The sequence below is a fragment of the Phoxinus phoxinus genome (assembly GCF_949152265.1).
Source record: "Phoxinus phoxinus genome assembly, chromosome: 8".
In the NCBI taxonomy this organism is placed as follows: Eukaryota; Metazoa; Chordata; class Actinopteri; order Cypriniformes; family Leuciscidae; genus Phoxinus; species Phoxinus phoxinus.
Window position 1 is genome coordinate 27,320,502 of NC_136883.1, and position 8,819 is coordinate 27,329,320.

Below are 8,819 nucleotides of genomic sequence, written 5' to 3' on the forward strand. Positions count from 1 at the left end.
CGCATGCATGTTTTCTTAAAGGGGTCATTGGATGCAAAATTCACTTGTATAGTATTTGCATGTAAATGTGTATTTGCAGTGTGCGGACACTACCACCATACAATAAAAGAAATCCATTCACTCCTTTTTTTTATCCTCAAAAAGCCTAAACACTCTCAATAATCGGTAACACTTTACTTGAAGGGGTGTGCATAAGACTGACATGACACCTTCATAATCATGACATGCCACATGTCAGGAATATGAAGGAGATTTTATGCATGTTTATAGCAACTGTCATTAAGTGTCATTCGCTCAATTATGACATTTTTAATGCAAATATGACTTTGTTTGAGATGTCTTTGTTATGACAACTTGACATGAACCAATACATCATAACCTGTCAGTGTCTTTGTCATGACTAGGTGTGAAAAAATTTACATTACCAAGACAACATAACCTGTCATAAACATGACATAGCAGAGTAATTATCAAACTTAAAATAGCTTTGTGGATTGAATGTGTCATTAAAATTACATTTTAATGACAAATTCAATTTGTACCACTGTAGTTGAGGTCAAGAAAAACATTCATGACAGTTATAATGGCCTCATGACAGCCAATGTCAAAACCAACCACACAGTTTAATGTAATGTGTAAGATAAGCTAAGTGTTTTCTTAAGTTTGATAATTCATCTGCTATGTCATGTTTATGACATATTTATGACAATTTATGTTGTCTTGGTATTGTCAAGTTGTTATGACACTGACAGGTTATGATGTATTGGTTTATGTCCAGTTGTCATAACAAAGACATCTCAAACAATGTCATATTTGCATAAAAATGTCATAATTAAGCAAATGACACTTAATGACAGTTGTTGTCATAAACATGCATAAAACCTCCTTCATATTTATGACATGTGTCATGTCATGATTATGAAGGTGTCATGTCAGTCTTATGCACACCCCTTCAAGTAAAGTGTTATGCCTGGTTCAGATTACACGATTTTTTTGTCGGTTACGATAGTCACTGTGTCAGATTACACGATTTTGAATCCTAAAATCTTGTCGTGTCGTGGACAAGAAACATGTCAGACTACACGTTGCTTTCTGACCAGTCATCGCGTGCCGTCGCAGACATTCACTCGCACATATACTATGTCATATACACACGCACTCACTCTCACACGTATACACACACACACACACACTGGGGTGAGGGACAGTCCCGAAGTTTGAAGCTTTGTCCCGCAAGTCATAAGCAGTGTCCCACATTTTAATTTTGTCTGCATCATTTTATTTAATCGTCCTTTTAAATTACAATTATACAAAAAAAAAGTTAATAACAAAACACTGAACGTGCGCAGCCGTTATTATTGGTTCTAGCCAGAGCGGGAATTCGGGAAAACAAACACTGAGAAAAAAAAAAAAATTCTGCAATAGAAAAATGGATCTATCCGGAGCTCCCGAGAAGAAAAAGCGTCTTTGTTCGTAAGGAATGGGAGAAAAAAATATATACATGGTTAAAACCAGTTACAGGTGACCCTAAAAAAGGAGATTGCTGTGTAGCCACCGAAGTTTCACCATCACGCATGGAAAAGACACAAAAATAGGCTACTGAATCCGGTAAGAACGCAATTAATCTGTAGTCTTTCCTAATGGAATTTGTGTTTATTTGGAAATGTGCTTTTTAGCGATTGGATTATTATTTTCACTTAATTATTTAGATTGAATAGACCCGTGCTGTTAAAATGAGTTTTATATTAGGCTATTAGTGACGTTCACAGCGCCGGTCAGCGCCGTCATAGACTAACATTTTTATAAAGCTAGCAAAGACATCTAACGTTAATATAAAATCAATATTTATTCACCTATAATAATAGTAAGTTATCTCCCTCGTGTCCCGCGAAATCAGGTCTGACCTGCAACAGAGCAATATAGCCAGGTGGTCACCCTAGCACACACACTCACTAGCACACACTCTGTCTCGCTCGCTCACTCACTCACTCTCGTCGTGGAGGACCGAAAAAAAATCAAACATGCTAGTCTTTTTGTCGTGATGTCTTGAAGCATCGCAGACGCGACGTAGGTTGTCGCCCACTATGACACACTATACGAGATGAAACGATCAAATCTTGCGTCCCGACGCCCGTTGTCGTTTACGAATCCCCACGACACCCTGCGTCAAACGAATCGTGCCAAAATCGGGCTAAAATCGTGTAATCTGAACCAGGCATTACCCAATAATCAAGCCATTTGGAGTTTCTTAGCAATATGATGTCATATTGCTCATGCTCCGCCCACGACCATTGATGGACTGTCCCGTATTAGCATATTTCCGCCCTCAGCCATTTGTATGCTGTCCACCAAGGCAGAACTTTACGTGTCTTGTGTGGACACCCCCCACGGAAGAGAGGGGTGGGGTGAGCAGTTGCTCATTATCATTTAAAGAGACATGCACCGAAACGGGTTGCTGTGAACAGGGCTGTTTTTGAGGAGGTAAAGGGGTGTTGTTTTACACAACCATTGAGGAATTTTAACCAAAAAGTATGTTACAAACTTTACAAGAAGACCCTAAAGAATCATACCAACTTGTGGAAAATGAGCATCCGATGACCCCTTTAATATGATAATTAAAAACCAACAGACTGATCAAAATGCGGGATATTTTCTCAATATGCGACGTGCGGGACAAGGGGTGAAAATGCTGTGCGGCACAACGCAAAGCGGGACGGGTGGTCACCCTAGCGTTACTATGAATAAGCTAAAATGTTTGGAGTGCATTTTAGGATGTTGCTATGATAGGGTGTTATGGTTGGATGCCAGAGCATGGTTACTTTAACTGTCTATTCAGAAGAGAGAAACCAACTATAGGGGCATTTTATTTGGCCAGATTCATATTTGCATTGCCCACATAGCAGTGCAGCTTGTGCAATTTGTGAAGATCACATGTACCATTGTTCTAACATGACTACATTTTCCACCCATTTTCCATAAGAACATTCAGCTATACCATCCGTAGGATAGTAAGATTTATTTTAGATTTAGAATTATTGGACGGCAGCAGAGCTTCACACCTTTTGTTAGCATTGTAATAGCCTGCAGGGATTCCATTCTCACCATTGAGGGTGTGAAAATTCAGGACTGTGTTTGATTCACAGCCACCGAAAAGGACGCAGACTTCACAGCAGCCACCCTAGATTACCATGATCCGTCGTTACATCAATCCGAGCTACAGCTAAAATGAAAGCAGATGTCCAGCTACATCTACCTCATCGTTCCTCCCACAAGCCCTGCTAAAAGTGAAAGGGGGAGAGGATGAATACACATTTCTTGCGTCTGTTTTTTGTTTTGTTATGTTTTGCAGAATGGGGGAACGGTACCGTGTAGCAATGTTGACTCATGAATTATTGACTGCAGCCACATCACCTGGGCCATCTCATTATCGACTCTCTATGAAGAAAGAGCCAGCCAATCATTCTGCCAACAGTAATACGGCACATCTCCATTGCAATTACCAGAAATTCAAAAGAGGCTTACACACACACAAGCTTTAAATCTAAAGACTATATGCATGGATTTATCGACTCGCATGGGAGTCTGTATAGGTACAGTACACAATAAATATAAGTGCTACGTTTTCATTCTGTGACATAATGCATACACATACACGTGCAGTCGTCACCTTGCCAAGGACGCCTTACTCAGTAATCAATACCTGCCTGCCTGAGTGTATCAGAAATGGGGAGTTTAAACACACACACAGTTAACAGCGCACACACATACTAAACAACACACACTTCATCACCCTATACTATTCGTTCATCGATACTCATCAGCACAGGATTAAAGAGCTCCATACTGACGGTGGGGGCTGATCAGCGCTTCATGTCCAGGTGATTTACACTGTTTTTAGAGTAGTAATGAATAAGGAATGCCCATGTAGAGATTGTGTATAATGGGATTTCATTGATTTGCTTACAGTGTCGTAGCTGTTTTACAGAATTAACATTTTCATTATCTCACTCCAGTGAATGCAGAAATGTTCTAAATATATAAAATGTGCTTTCTGGGTGGTCAGATTTTTTTTCCTGGTGTTTACAACCGTTAACATATATAAATATATTTCAAAAGAAGTCAAAACACTTTTTTCAAAAGAAGTCTACTCTTCAAAGCTCAATTTATTTGATGGGAAATACAGTAAAACAGTAATATTTTTTAATATTTCAAAAATGAATTTTTATATTTTGCAACTTTTTTCTCAATTCTGCCTCCTTCTGAGTATCCATAGAAATGGACTTCCATACAATTCTGACTACATAACTCACAATTGCAAGTTTATATCTCTTCTCAGAATTGTGAGTCATAAATTCCAGTTCTGATCTTATTCAGGTTTGGGAGACTGACTTTTTTTCTTAGAATTGCAAGTTTATATCTCACAATTCTGGCTTTATAACTCGCAATTGGTCAGATGTTCTACAAGTCAGGAAAACAGTCACAAAAAATTGTCGCAAAAAGAATTGCGACAAATAAAAACTCGCAATTCCGAGAAAAAAAAGGCTGAATTGAAACTTTTCATCTCACAATTATGACTTTATAACATGGAATTGCGACTTTATATCATGCAATTCTGACTCGCAAGATGCAGTCAGAATTATGAGATGTAAACTCGCGATTGCAAGAAAAAAAGTCAGAATTGTGAGATAAGAAGTCGCAATTGTCTTTTTTAAGCTTCCATATTAATGCACCCTTGCTAAATAAAACTTTTAATTTATAAAAGTTTGAAAAAAATTTGAATGTTAGTGTACAATAAAACCGGCAAAAATATCCCATATAGGCTACTTACATTGAAGGAAAAATCTGGAATATATACCAGAATATATAGAGAAGTTTATTTTTGTCTTAGACTGATTATAGCAACCAACCAGAATTCCCTTGCAAATTTTAGGTTTGATCAAATTAAATTATTGATTAAATTTATTTGTTTAAAGGTTTTAGATCAACATTAGCTTCAACAGCTTTAATGTTAATTAATACTGTATATTTGTATCATTGTTTGCAGTTAATCATTTATTAGCATATCTTTTTTGTGTTCCAAATTGTGATAGAACTGCAGTATCTTTGTCAAGTAATGTGATAATACCAACTTTGGAAACAGTCTGTTCCAGTTGTAATCATTCAAGGCCGGTATCTCTGCGCAACATGGAGTGATGATTCATTAAAATATATTTGAAAGTATCTTAGAAATTAAATTCTTAACCTCACACACATTCAAAAGCTGTCAAATGATACTCATAGGATCATGCAGATAACCTCAGTCTAGATTAAACTCACTTATTACCAGAGAAAATCACATGCAAAAAGAGTGAAACTGTGCTAATACGTGTCATTGAGTAAGTCATCAGGTGTTAATGGTGTGCTTTAAAAGTGATAAGCAATAGTGTCAGTCTTTACCATCAAATTCAAAGTGCAGCTCTTCCTCAATTCACATTTGTACTTTTGAACAGAAATATAAGGTGTGCTATTAAATAGTTTTAGACACAAAAAAAGAAAATTGTCTAATAACACTCACATCTTTTCAAGACTTAAAGGAGACTTTTTTTTAAAGAATGTTGCGGGACACCACTGACTTTTGACTTTTTAAAATACAATCAGTTTTCTGTTCCACAAAATAAAGCATGTTATTCAGGTTTGGAAAGATTTGAGGGTAAGTAAATTATGACAGAACTTTTAAATTATTAATTTGTGGAACACTCAAGTTATCAAAGTTATCAAAACTATGCCATACAATCCTCACAGGGAAAGACAAACAACCCTTTTCAAGATTACCCTTAAAAAGCATTTTCCTCAAGAATATATTATAGGCTGAGCATCTTCAGAACATTTTACATATCCTAAAGCTGCTAAAATAAGGATGGGTGATATTTTCAAAGGTCTGTAGAGAAACATTATATATGAGTATATACATGTTATATAATTATGTATATATGGGAAATATCTGTAATATAAAAGATAAATAAAAAGTGTTGCTGACCTATTGGAAAATTTTAGCTCAAATGAATATACATAACAAGATAAATGTACATATTGTACTGAGAATGTATTTGGTTCAAAGCAAAATGACTTGTTTACAGCATATTAAACATTTGGTGTTTTAATATTCAGGAACCTTTTTTGCAACCATTTCAAATCAGAAATCCACATTGATCAGTTTGGTTGCAAAATATTTGTAAAAGAGAAACCATAAAAGCCAATCAAAGCTCCGGAGATGGCAACCATTAGATGTTTAGGAATGGTTTTGATTTAATAACGGGGTTCTTATCTGTAATCTCTGGAGGTGAACGTATCATTTTCATTCCACGGTATCTACCAAGTGACCGTGTTTTATGGTTGAATGATAATGGTGTTGAGGAATTCTTTAAAATGGCTTTTCACAGTGGCAGCTGGTGAATGTTCCGCGTGCTGGAGCGCCAGCCAACCTGAGGCCTGTTAAAGTGATGCTCGGTTAAGCAAAGTGCACTTATAACGCTGCTTAACATTCTAATACACCACCTCAATAACTATTTTGTAAACATGATCATCTTGGCAAATAGCAGTGAGGAGATTAGCGTTTTTAATTTACTTGTTGAATGTGCAGCGGAGTGGGCAAAGTAAAGCATGCGTACTTGATGATCTCCAGTCGAGACCACTGGAAACAAGGGTAGGATTCTGTCATTATCTTTGTCTTTTGGAGCAGCACACAATAATAATAATAATAATAATAACAATCCGTTCCATTTATGTAGTGCTTTTCTGGGTACTCAAAGCGCTTTGCATTATGGAACAATGGAAGTTTGCCAGTGTTTTCTGTTACAAGTTACTTTGCATTAATGACACAATATGGTAATAACTAAAAACTAATTCAGAGGACCTTTAGTCATTACTTAAATATACATATTGTTGTGAAATAAAAAATCAAGTTCTGAGATACAGTTAGACTTTTTACTTGTAATTGTTATTTTATTGAGCTTGGATGACACACAAATTATGCCTATTGATTCAATATACTATCATGACTTGTCAGAGTTTAACATTTTCAGTCAATCAAAAATCATTTAATTTTAAGTTCTGCTAATGTAAAATACAATTTGATGACGTGTAAACGGCCCACAGTTTCCGCGCGCATGCATGTTCAATGCCAGACGACGAGTGGGACCACACAGTTGAAACTCAATCTGGTGAATGGTTAGTAATTTTATGTTTAATTACACATTTGCATTCGCTCAGGATTCTGTTGGTGATAGCCTACTGTATAGTAACCGAATACCGAAATCTCGAAGTCCTTATTCTGAAATTTGAGTTGAGTGTTGATAGTAGGCTGTGCGTTCACACCGGACACGAATAGCGCGTCAAATTCGCGCCTGCCGCGTCTAATTTGACGCTTGAACATTTTGAATGCATTCGCGCGTCCGTATAAAAAGCAAGCGTTTGGAGCGAAATTGAAGCGCGTCCGAGGCGAAATCCGCTTCTTCTGGGAGAGGCAAGTGCTGCGGGAAATTTAAAAATACTACTGTTATTGTGTCACGAAATGTAGTTTTAAGAGTTGTTCAGTCGAGAATGTAGTTGTTTAAAGCTCAAATCTGTGGTTTATTTATAAAGATAGCGCCTATTTAAAACATTTGATCGGACGTTTTCGGGTTGTGTGAGACCCAGGGGTGAGACCCGGGTGCTCGAGCCCATGTAAGCCGCCTGGAACAGCCTTTACCTTGGCTGGTCCTCCTGACGTCTGCCGCTGGTAAACGACTCTATATGGGGAGGCTGCAGACCTGGAGCCGGTAGATATAGGACCCAAACAGTTTTACGCCCCTGGCAGTTTTACGCCCCTGTTGTTCCTGATGCGTCCAGTAGGGAGACATACTGCGAAATAACATCATTAAATCGACGCTTACACATTAATAACCCGTCCATAGACTTGACAATTTTGTGTTTTTTGTTCATTTAAATATAAACGCTACAGTGTAGATCTGCACGGATTAAAATAGAAAAATAGATGCAGATATTCAGTCGGTGTTCACTCTCTTCACTCAGCCTACAGAAGACTTTTGTTTTTGTGAATTGAAAAATTAAAAATACACATAGTTGGATCAACTACGTGTTATGACAAGTAATGATATGACCTACTGCAGCTATAGGCCTACCGTATGTTTTTATATGGAGACTAAGTGAAATATGTTGTTGTGAATTTATATAAAGTTACATTTAGATATTAACCATATTTAGACCATTAAACATACAGTACCGTGTAATCATATATGGATCCTCGATTTAATATCTGCTGTACTATTCTCTATTGGTCGTCATACAGCTACAAAACAGTGTCCTACATACGTGGTAAGATAAATTTAAGCCAGATCGTCCTGAACTTTTTGGTAAATTCTGGGCAAGTTTCATATGCATAAAGACAGAACCATCCAATGGCAAAACCTTTAAACTCAAAGGTTTCTAAAACAAATAATATCCTTGAGTCTGTTGTAAAGAACCTTTAATTTTTTTATTGACAAAATGTAATATTGTATTGATTTGTGTAGCCTAATTCAATCTCTTTTGATGTCCGTATACCCCCCTTTTTTTTTTTTTTTTTTTTTTTTTTTTTTCTCCCTCTTCTTACTGTTAATGTCTGTATCCTTTCATTTGCAATACAAAATAAATTAATTAATTAATTTAAAAAAAGATTAAAACATACCTCAATTCGTGTCGCTGTACAGTCTCCCCCTACTGGACGCATCAGGAACAACAGGGGCGTAAAACTGCCAGGGGCGTAAAACTGTTTGGGTCCTATATCTACCGGCTCCAGGTCT